The sequence below is a fragment of the Arachis ipaensis genome, chromosome B7 (genome assembly GCF_059453495.1).
Source record: "Arachis ipaensis isolate K30076 ecotype BB chromosome B7, ASM5945349v1, whole genome shotgun sequence".
Classification (NCBI taxonomy): domain Eukaryota; kingdom Viridiplantae; phylum Streptophyta; class Magnoliopsida; order Fabales; family Fabaceae; genus Arachis; species Arachis ipaensis.
The window spans coordinates 15,009,689-15,020,935 of record NC_142442.1 but is presented as its reverse complement, the minus strand read 5'-3'; positions in this window follow the sequence as shown (position 1 = coordinate 15,020,935).

Genomic DNA, 11,247 nt, shown 5'->3' with positions numbered 1-11,247 from the left:
TAAGAAGAAAGCTATGAGTCCAACATTTTCAAGAGAACAACAATGGTATAAACAATGTAGTATGCTAAACCAAACTCAAGCCAAAAATAAATTAGGTAAAGTTTATCAACGAAAAATAACCGGAATAAGAGCGAAAAATCCTTTCTTTCCAGAATTTTAAAAAAATACCTAAATCAATAGTCAAATTAAGATATGCATTGAAACTGTAGTAAAATTATTAGAAAGTCAAATTGTAGTTAAAATAGGTGTAGTTCTGTAAACCAGGAAAAGTACAGGCGAGGTGTTAGAAATAAATAGTTGTTAAACTGTATAAGGAATTTTCCAAGTTTCGTATCAATAAGTGTATATCGAATCAACAATAATTTTATAGAATTTTCAAAATTGGTTGTAATTCCTATCAAATAGGAGAAAAGCTGAATCACAATTTCTTTAAGAATGGACTCGGAACAAGGACTTAAAGGGCACAACGCATCAAGACAGTTCAAAGGTATATCAAAGAACACATGAATCAAGAAGAAGAATTTAAACAGCGAAAGATAGATACAACAAGGATTTCAAACAAGCACATGCAATTAGAATTAAACAAGAATGCATATGAGCAGAGGAATAGGGTTGAAAGATCAAATTACTTTTCAAGAGGATTAGCATACAAGAACTTCAAGTTAGGCTATGAAGGAACAAGTCGACTCGAATGGAATTCAAGACACATAACTGAATAACCTCGAGAAATAGTCTCTAACGTTCCCAAAATCCGCGATTCGCTTTGCCCAAAACTCGTATATCATCTATGATAACCCTTTAGTGCTTTCATATACATAACTCACTAGTATTAAGCCGGCCAAACTTAATATCAGGAATTATGCAATGCAAGGCTAATGGCATTAATCAATAGACCGTCATGTGCATAAAGCTCTAATTCTTGTTATCTGAACAAGACTTATTACATGACAAATGCTCAGAGTATGCAATTGAAGCATAGTCGGTCCATTCCTCAGGCTCTACAGGAAAGACCGCTCTGATACCATAATGTAACACCCAAACTATCAAAAGTCATGCTTCTGGCTGCGCCACTCTGATAGCTCGGATATTACGACGACTCTTATGCTATTTAATTACTAAAATATGAGCCTGTTTAAAACTTTAAACCGCAAAACCGCTCCAAAATACTTTTGTTAGGTAACGTACATCCATACCTACCATACAACTTACAAAACACACAAAGAGTACATACATATGTATATATATTAAATAACTTTACAAGCATTAACCAATACAATTCCTATCCCTCTTACAGAATGTATAAAGATAAGGGCGAGGGGAGAATAAGCACTAACTAAAGCAATACAAAACATCACGACAACAACTAGATAGACACTTCGTGACTTCTGCGTCCGTATCCTGAAAAGAAAAATTTGTAGGGGGTGAGAACATCATCCTCGAAAGGGTTCTCAGTAGAGGGTTTTTGAGAATTACTATTATAGGATATGTGAGATAAAATCATTTAAGTGATTAATAACCGCCTTATGCATCTTTTCAAAAGTAAAGGTTTACTATCAAGAAAAATCTGAAAATCTTTTCTGAAAGAGGAAACTGTTCATTTTATAAAAGATTTAAAAGCCTTTTAAAAGGTTTATCTATGTTGAACCAAATTAGTCTTCATACTGTTCCAAACCAAAAACATCAACCTGATATGGCCATCGGCCCACCTCATGATCAACCACGGCTCTAGGCCCAAACAACCCAAATAACAACCAATCACCACAGTCTAATAGAGTCTCAGTTGCAAACATAATTAGGAAATTTCAAGCACAAACAAACAGCTATTACAAGTAGAACAATTAGCAATTAATCACAAGTAATCACAAAGGCAAACCAAGTACAATATGCACACTCAAACAATGTCACATAGATGCATTTAATGAATGCCTGTCCTAGTGCTGATGAGTCTCATCCGTCGGTTATAAAGCTAACCCGACAAGTCCTGTTAGCTAACTGTTCCGAGGGTTACCGGAAACTGTAGGTCGATCTCGGACGAGATCTTCTGTGCTGGTTGGAGATGACGTGTCTGGCTTGTGGGTGGTGACCGGAGCTGTCGTGTCCGACTTGTTGGACTGGTTGGCAGCTGATCCTTTGTCACCGGAGGGTGGTGGTACCTGCAAGGGACTCCGATGCTTAAGTTAGCAAGGGTATTAAGCAGGTTGTTAGTAGAATCAGAGTATGAGTTATACCTGGGTGCTCCAGTGTATTTATAATGGTGAGGAGTGACCTTTCTGGAGATAAGATAGTTATCTTATCTTATCTTTATCTTTGAGTGAAGTCATCTTTCCTTCAAGGGAACCGCCCTTATCTCTATAGGCTATGGCTGCCTTTGGATTTGGGTCGTGTTCCTCTATTTGGGCCCTTTTTTGGGGCTTTTCTGGTGATTTGGCCGAGCTCTTTGAGAAGAGGTCGGATAGTCCTGCCCTGAAGAGGTCGGTCGACTTGTCGCCAAACAACCGGGTCGGACGGCTCGACCCAGGGTATGAACAGTTCCCCTGCTCGAGTGCGGTCTTCCTCTTGAGGTCGACTCCTTAGTTTTAGGATTTCGATCCTTCTCTGGAGAAGCTGAGCTCGAGCATTGTCAATTTCTTTTGTAGAGATTCCTCTGAATGCGGAACGTCTTTCTTTTTCCTTCATCTTTTGAAAAACGCGCGTTCCCTTGCTTTGGGAATGTGCGAGGGTTTTAATAACCCATTAATTCTTTTAACGCTCCGTTTCTTTTGCCTTCCTCTTTTATTTTGAATTTACTCAAAAACACTTTTCTCTTCTTTGTTTTCTTGCTTGCTTGTAACTTCCCTCTTTTCTTCCTATTCTTCTGTTTTGGCTTGCCTGGGACTTGCGTCTTCGTGTTTCTTTCTATAACGCTTTTTAGTGGTTGTTGGTGTTTTCCTTGTTCGAGGGCGATTCCGGATTTTGTCTCTTCCACTTCAGCGCTGTCTTTCAGGTTGGTTCTTCTTTTCGTTCTTTCCTTGTGCTTACATTGTTCTATTCTTGGTAAAGTTTTGGTTTTGCTTGAGTTTTTGTTGGAAAGCTTGGACCTTTTCGTATTTTACCATGCTTGGTTGCATTGTAATGCATGTTTTCTGGTTTTCTTTCGACTTTGTGCATGCTCCTATGTGGACGTTTTTAGGGCTTTCGCATATTGTCACTGCTTCTGGTTGTACTGACTTGGTTTTGAGTTTTACAAACTGCACCTGTTTGCTTCCAAGAGGATTGCCCCTTGATTTTGTGTCCTGTTGATAATTTTCTTTGCTGATAGATTTTGTAGAAGATGATGGTTTTCTGATATTTGCTTTCGTTTGCGTTTTTCTTCGCTTGCTTAGAGTCTTTGCTGGGATGTTTAGCCTTTGTAGACTTTTCTGAGTTTTTACTCTGTGTCGTTGCCTCCAAAGGATGTCCCTGGACCTTGGTGTGTGTCTTGTGGTCTCCTTTTACCATTTGTACTGTTCTGAGTCATGTTTGTCCGAGCTGTTTTGATTTCACCCAAGCTGCTTTGGTTAGTAATCCATTTTCTTTTTTTGCTGTAGGACTAGTTGGCCATGTCTTCTCGCAAAAATATTGTTGAGACGTCTTCTAAGGTTCCTGAGGGGATGTCCGACTGGTTGGACTCCCTTGTGTTGATGTGTGTTTCCGTGGTGAATGCTGAGTTCTGTGCAAATCTTAGAAAATATCACCGACTTTGTAAGAATAGAGATCAGGAAAAGAACTATGAATTGGTAGCGCCTGATTCTGATGAAAGGGTTTGCTTTCCTGCTTTGACCCGGGGGGAACGTCCCTTCTTTTATGCTTACGACTATTTTTTCAGCCAGTTGAATATTACTTTTCCTTTCACCTCCTTTGAGACCGACTGGCTGTGGTCGTGTAATGTAACTCCATCTCAGCTCCATCCGAACTCCTGGGGTTTTATTAAGATCTTTCAGTTGCTCTGCCAAGAGTTGGACGTCATACCTTCTCAGACTCTCTTTCTTTATCTTTTTGTTTTGACTAAGCCCGGGATTTCCTCAAAAAAGAAAGCCTCTTGGATTTTCTTTCGATCTGCCCAGGGACATAAAGTTTTTGCTATGTATGATGAGTCTTTTAGGGACTTTAAGAATTAATTTTTTAAGGTCCGAGCTGTTGAGAGAGCTCGACCGTTTTTCTTAGAAGCGAATAATGAACCTGCCTTCCCCTTGTGTTGGCAAAAGAACGTTGTAGTGTCTTGATACACGTGGGAGATGCTTGACGAGGTCGAGCAGGCTTTTGTAAATGTTTTAGAAGATATTTGGGGAGAACCTCCCCATCTTGACACAAAGAGATTTTTGGGGGACCCTTCTCTTGTCCGAGCCGAGCTGGGTAGTGACCGACTTCTTTTGCTCTGTTTTGTTTGTTTTTACTTCTTTTTCTCCCAATTTGTAACTTGTTTTGATCTGTTTTTTCAGAGATGGCCAAGACCAATGATTCCATGAAAGCTTTCAAAAGGGCGAGAAAGGCTACAGCTTCCCAGAATATTTCAGCCAAGGCAGCTGGGGAAGGATCTTCTCATATTCAGCCAAATCAGCCAGTACCAAGCTCTCCGGGGCCGAGGAGGATGATTCCTACCCCTCGGGTTCATGTGCTCGATCCTCTTCAGGCTTCTGCTGCTACCTCTTCTCCTACTGCCGTTCCTCCTCCAAAAAGACCTCAGACTGTTGAGCCCTTTAATCTAGATGCCCCTGACTTTGATGTTGTTGGGTTTGTTGACCAGCAGATTGCTCCTTATGGTGTTATTCCTACTGACGATGTCTCTCTTCTTTGTCATTTGGATTTTATTACTCGGAGTAGTATCAAGATGGCACATATGGGGGCAGCTTTATATCGGACTGCCCAAGATCTTCCTATCCATGCAACAAAGGCTTTTATGAAGGAGGCTAAATCAAAATTCGACCGGATCAAGGGTTTGAAGGAGGAGCACGAAGTGAAAGTGGCAAAATTGGAGAAAGAGCTGGAAGGTGAGAAGACTCGGGGTATTGCCTTGGTGGCCTCTGCAAAGTTGGCTGAGGATACGGCGTTGAAGCATAAGGAGAGCTATGTCACCGCTTATAGAGAGATGATGGATCTTAGGGAGAGTTTGGAGTCTGCCCGAGCTGACTATGCCAAGCTTCAGGGTCATCTTGTAGGCAGTGTAAATGCTGCTTATGAGAATTTGAAGGATCAAGTTCGAGTTCTTGCGCTTGAGCTTGACCTTACCCTTTTTAGTTTGGACAACATTGTTAAGGATGGTAAGATTATCCCTGATGATCCTGATGATGATGATGATGTCGTCCCTCCTCCTGTATCCTCCGCTAAAGTCTCTGCTATCCCACCTTCCTCAACTTCTGCAGCTGAAGTCGGTCTGCTGGAGTCTGATCCTGACGTCCAGATCCTGAATCGGGATGATGGGACAGTTGATGCGGTACCTCTTCAGACTCGTCCTCCTTCACCCCGGGATGCTGCTACTGGGAAGTCTTTGGATCCTCTATGATCATTTCTGGTGTATTTGTGTATAGCCTGGCCTGTGGGCTTTGAACTCTTTTTATTTTGTAGTTTTCTGACTTCTGGATACTTTTAGTTGCTTTTTTGGCAACTTTATTTTGAAAAATCAAAGGTAGTTTCTTGAGCCTCTTGAGGTCAACTTTGGGTGGCCTCTTGGGTCTTGTTTATCACAGTAACTTTGTTCCTGTTTGTTGCTTGCTTAATACTTTTCAGGCATCTTCAGGGTGTTGGAATCTTATTTTCTGACCTCTTTTGATTGCCTTCATATTTTCATACTTGTAGCTTGATTCTTTTGGGGTCATGGCTTTCTGGGTCTGAGTTGGAATCCCTTGTAGCGCATGCCTTCTGTCGGCCGACTTCTTCATCTCGGTCCATCTGAAGTTATTTCTAGTAATCTCTATTATTTGGACCTTTGTCAGGTCTCTTTTATGGATTACTTTTTATAACTTTTTGTAGCTTGGTCGAGCTAACTTCACCATGTCGGTTTCTTCTAAGTTATTTCTAGTAATCCATTTCGGATCTTTGTCGGATCTCTTTTGTGGATTACTTTTATAACTTTTGTGGTTTTGTGGGAGGCCGACTTCATCATGTCGGTCCCTTCTAAGTTATTTCTAGTAATCCATTTTGGATCTTTGTCAGATCTCCTTTATGGATTACTTTTATAACTTGTGGTTTGTGGGAGGCCGACTTTATCATGTCGGTCCCTTCTAAGTTATTTCTTAGTAATCCTCTTTTTTAGGGCTGGCCAGGCCTCTTTCTAGGGCTTTACTTTTTTATAACTTTGTTGTTGTGGTCGACTAGTCCGACTTCTTCATGTCGGTCCGTCTTTTAAGTTATTTTTTAGCAACCTATTTTTATTAAGACCTCGTCAGGTCCTTTTCTATGGGTCACTTTCAATAACTTCTTGCACTTAATCTATTTTGTCGCTTTTCATCTTTGCCGATTTTGTAGAAATTGGGTTTGACCCTCGCTTGATCGACCTTAGATGAATTTGATTTTCATCTTTGTTGGTCTTTATCGTGATCTGGCAGTAAATTTGGTTTTCACTTTTGCCGAGCTGTAGCTTTATAATCGGGCGATGATTTTTTTGCGTTTCAGATTAATGCGTCTTGATAAAGGATTTGTAGAAAATTTGAAAAAACTCTATTCAAGATAGAAAATATGCAAATATATACATGTGGGCGTTTTTCCTTCTAAGTCGAGCAATTTATAGATCTTGGCTTGGTGCCTCATTAAAAAACCTTTTCAGGAAAAAGAGTGCACTTTGTCCTAAGATCTTTATTACCTTTAATTGTAATACCATCTTAGGTTGCAGGTGTTCCATGACCTTGGCAGCTCTCGCCCTTCGAGCTCGGACAGCCTGTAGTAGCCTTTTCCTAGTATTTCTAGGACTCGGTAGGGTCCTTTCCAGTTTGCTGCCAGCTTTCCTTCTCCAGGTCGAGTTGTTCCGATGTCATTTCGGATTAGGACAAGTTCGTTTTTGTTAAAACTTCGTGGCACTACCTTTTGGTTGTATCTTAAGCCATTCGACGTTTTAATGCATCTTTCCTGATCTGAGCTTTTTCTCAGATTTCTGGAAGTAGGTCGAGTTCTTCCCTTTGAAGTTGGCAGTTGGCTTCTTCACTGTAGTGGATCACTCTGGGCAATCCTTCTTCGACCTCCACTGGGATCATTGCCTCCATTCCGTAAGCTAATCGGAAAGGTGATTCCTTTGTGGTGGAGTGTGGAGTTGTCCGATATGCCCATAGGACTTGTGGGAGCTCTTCGACCTAGGCTCCCTTTGCATCTTGTAACCTCCGTTTTAACCCAGCTAGTATGACTTTATTAGCAGCTTCTGCTTGTCCATTTGCCTGGGGGTGTTCTACGGATGTGAATTGGTGTTTTATGTTCAGGTCGGCCACTAATTTTCTGAAGCCCGTGTCTATAAATTGAGTGCCATTATCTGTGGTGATGGAGTATGGAACCCCAAACCTTGTGATGATGTTTCTATATAGGAATTTTCGACTTCTTTGAGCAGTGGCGTTAGCTAGGGGTTCTGCCTCAATCCATTTTGTGAAATAATCTACCCCGACGATGAGAAACTTGACCTGTTCTGATCCTTGAGGGAAAGGTCCCAGGAGGTCGAGTCTCCATTTTGCAAATAGCCAGGGTGAAGTTACGCTGATGAGTTCTTCTGGTGGGGAGATGTGAAAGTTAGCATGTTTTTGACATGGTGGACACGTCTTCATGAATTCCATTGCTTTTTTTTGTAAGGTTGGCCAATAGAATCCGGCTCGAAGTACTTTTTTGGCAAGAGCTTGTGCTCTGAGATGGTTGCCACAGATGCCACTGTGTATTTCTTCTAAAACTTCCTTAGTGCTGGAAGTCGGCACGCATTTTAACAATGGTGTTGAGATTCCTCTTTTGTATAGAGTGTTGTTTATAATGGTATAGTATTGTGCCTCTCGTTTTAACCTCTTTGCCTCATTCTTATCTATAGGGAGTGTTTCTGTTTTGAGGTAGTTAATTATGGGAGTCATCCATCTCTGATCCAAACCTGTTATGGCTAGGACCTTTTCTTCTTCCGAGATTGACGAGTTTTGTAGTACCTCCTAGATGAGGCTTCTATCGTTACCCCCTGGTTTGGTGCTGGCTAGTTTTGAGAGCGCATCAGCTCGAGCATTCTGTTCTTGAGGTATGTGGTGGACATCATATTCTCCGAATTGTCCGAGCTGTTCTTTGACTTGGTAACTCCCTGCTATTTGTGAGGTGACTACTTGTGAGTCACTGAAGATGATAAGTTTTTGAGCTCCAACCTCCTTAGCCAGCTTCAAACCAGCTAGTAGTGCCTCATATTCGGCTTGGTTGTTTGAGGCAGGAAACCTGAATTTGAGGGAAAGTTCGATTTGGGTTCCCTGGTCGCTTTCTATTATCACGCCTGCACCACTTCCAGTTTTGTTTAAGGAACCGTCTACGTAGAGATTTCATTCTGTAGGGATGTCCGGGGTATTCATAAACTTTGCAATAAAGTCGGCCAGATACTATGATTTGATGGCTGTCCGAGCTTCATATTGAAGGTCGAATTCGGACAACTCAACTGCCCATTGTAGGATTCTTCTTGCTAAATCTGTTTTCTGCAGAATACCTTTTATGGGCTGGTTGGTCTGAATCCTGATGATGTGGGCTTAGAAATATGGGCAAAGTCGTCGAGATGTTAGTATGAGAGCATAGGCAAATTTTTCTATTTTTTGGTAGTTCAGTTCAGACCCTTGTAGTGCTTTGCTGATGAAATATATAGGTTGTTGTCCGTTGTCATCTTCTCAGACCAGAGCCGAGGCTACTGCTCAATTTCCTACTACAAGGTACAATACAAGCAGTTCTCCTTCCCACGGCTGAGTTAGAATAGGTGGTTGTCCCAAGAACCTTTTGAAATCCTGGAAGGCCTACTCACACTCCGTTGTCCATTCAAACTTCTTTCCCTTCCTTAGAGTGGCGTAGAAGGGTAGATATCTTATTGCCGATCTGGCAAGAAATCTGGACAAGGCTGCCAATCTTCCATTGAGTTGTTGTACCTCTTTGACACAGGTCGAACTCTTCATATCGAGTATAGCCCGGCATTTATCCGGATTTGCCTCGATTCCTCTTTGTGTGAGCATAAAACCCAAGAATTTACCAGCTTCTACTGCAAAGGTGCATTTTGCAGGGTTAAGTCGTATGCCATGCTTTCTTATCGTGTCGAATACTTGGGTGAGATCGGACAGTAACGATTCTTCGTTTTGTGTCTTTATTAACATGTCGTCCACGTAGACTTCCATAACCTTTCTGATGTGGTCCGCGAGGACTTTATTCATTAATCTTTGGTAAGTAGCTCCTGCATTTTTGAGTCCGAATGGCATGACGATGTAGCAGTAGTTCGCTTTTGGGGTTAAAAATGATACTTTTTCTTGATCAGGTGGGTACATCGGGATTTGATTGTATCCCAAATAGGCATCCATAAACGAGAGGTATTTGTATCCGGAGGAGGCATCCATAAGAGCGTCGATACTTGGGAGTGGATAAGGGTCTTTTGGGCAGGTTTTGTTGAGGTCAGTGTAGTCGGTGCACATCCGCCACTTCCTATTTGATTTTTTCACCAAGACGACGTTAGCTAGCCATAGTGGGTACTTGACTTCTCTTATGAATCCTGCCTCCAGCAGATCTTGTACCTGCTCTTCCACAGCTTAGGATCGTTCTGGTCCAAGCTTTCTACGTCTCTGTTGTACTGGTCGAGATCCTGGGTAAACTGCTAACTTGTTGCACATTAACTTAGGGTCGATGCCTGGCATGTCTATGGCCTTCCATGCAAAGAGGTTGACATTATCTCACAAGAACTGTATAAGGGACTCCTTTTTGTCTCCTTTTAGGATTGTACCAATATTGGTCGTTTTATATGGAATATCTCCGATTTGTACTTTTTCTGTTTCACCTTCAAGTTGTGGACGAAGTTCTTCTCGTCCTGGAATTCTTTCGAGCTCGATGGTGTGGATTTCTTTCCCTTTGCCTCTGAGGTTCAGACTCTCGTTGTAGCAGCGGCGCGCTGTCTTCTGGTCTGCTCTTACTGTTGCGATTCCTTCTGTGGTCGGGTACTTCATGCACAGATGTGGAGTTGAGACTACTGCGCCGAGCTGATTTAGCATTGTCCGATCTATCAGGGCATTGTAGGCTGTACAATGAATGTCCTTAACGGATTTCCTTTTCCAAAGGTTGTGTACAATGAGATGTATCCAAGTGGTTGGATTGGAGTGTCTCCCAACCCGAATAGGCTTTTCGGATATGCTTTGAGCTCTTTTTCCTCGAGGCCAAGTTTGTCGAAGGCCGTTTTGAATAGTATGTCGGCCGAGCTTCCCTGGTCTACCAACGTGCGGTGGAGATTAGCGTTGGCTAATATGATAGTGATGACCATGGGATCGTCATGTCCTGAGACGATGCCAGCTGCGTCTTCTTTGGTGAAGGTGATCGTGGGGAGTTCGGGCGCTCCTTCTCTTCCTTCGACATGGTATACTTCCTTCAGATGTCTTTTGTTCAGTTCGTTCGACCTCTTCGCCCCTTCTTCTTTTTCTTGGCTCATATGATTTGTTGGCTAAGTACCGATCTAGTCTCCCCTCTCTTACCAAATTTTCTATGATATTCTTCAAATCGAAGCATTCATTGGTGGAATGTCCGTATATTCGATGTATTCACAGTATTCTGTCCGATTCGCTCCTCCTTTCTTGCTTTTGAGTGGGCGAGGTGGGGGTATCTTTTTAGTGTGGCATACTTCTCGATAAACATCCACAAGAGACACCCGGTGAGGGGTGTAATTGTGGTATTTTTTGATCTTCTCCCTGTGCTGATCTTCTTTTTTCTTGGCCTCTTTATCTTTATAGGAGAATCCGGATTTTGAGGTCTCTCCTAGTCGGGAGTTTTCCTCTATGTTGATGTACTTTTCTGCTCGTTCTTGTACTTCATTTAGAGATGTAGGATGTTTTTTCGATATGAAGTGACTAAAAGGTCCCTCTCGTAGGCCATTGATGAGGCCCATAATGGCTGCTTCTGTTGGTAGATTTTGTATGTCCAAACACGCCATGTTGAATCTTTCCATGTAACTATGAAGACTCTCCCGATCTCCTTGCTTGATCCCTAATAGACTTGGGGCCTGTTTAGTTTTGTCCTTTTGGATGGAAAATCTGGCTAGAAACTTTTTGGCTAAGTCGTCAAAGC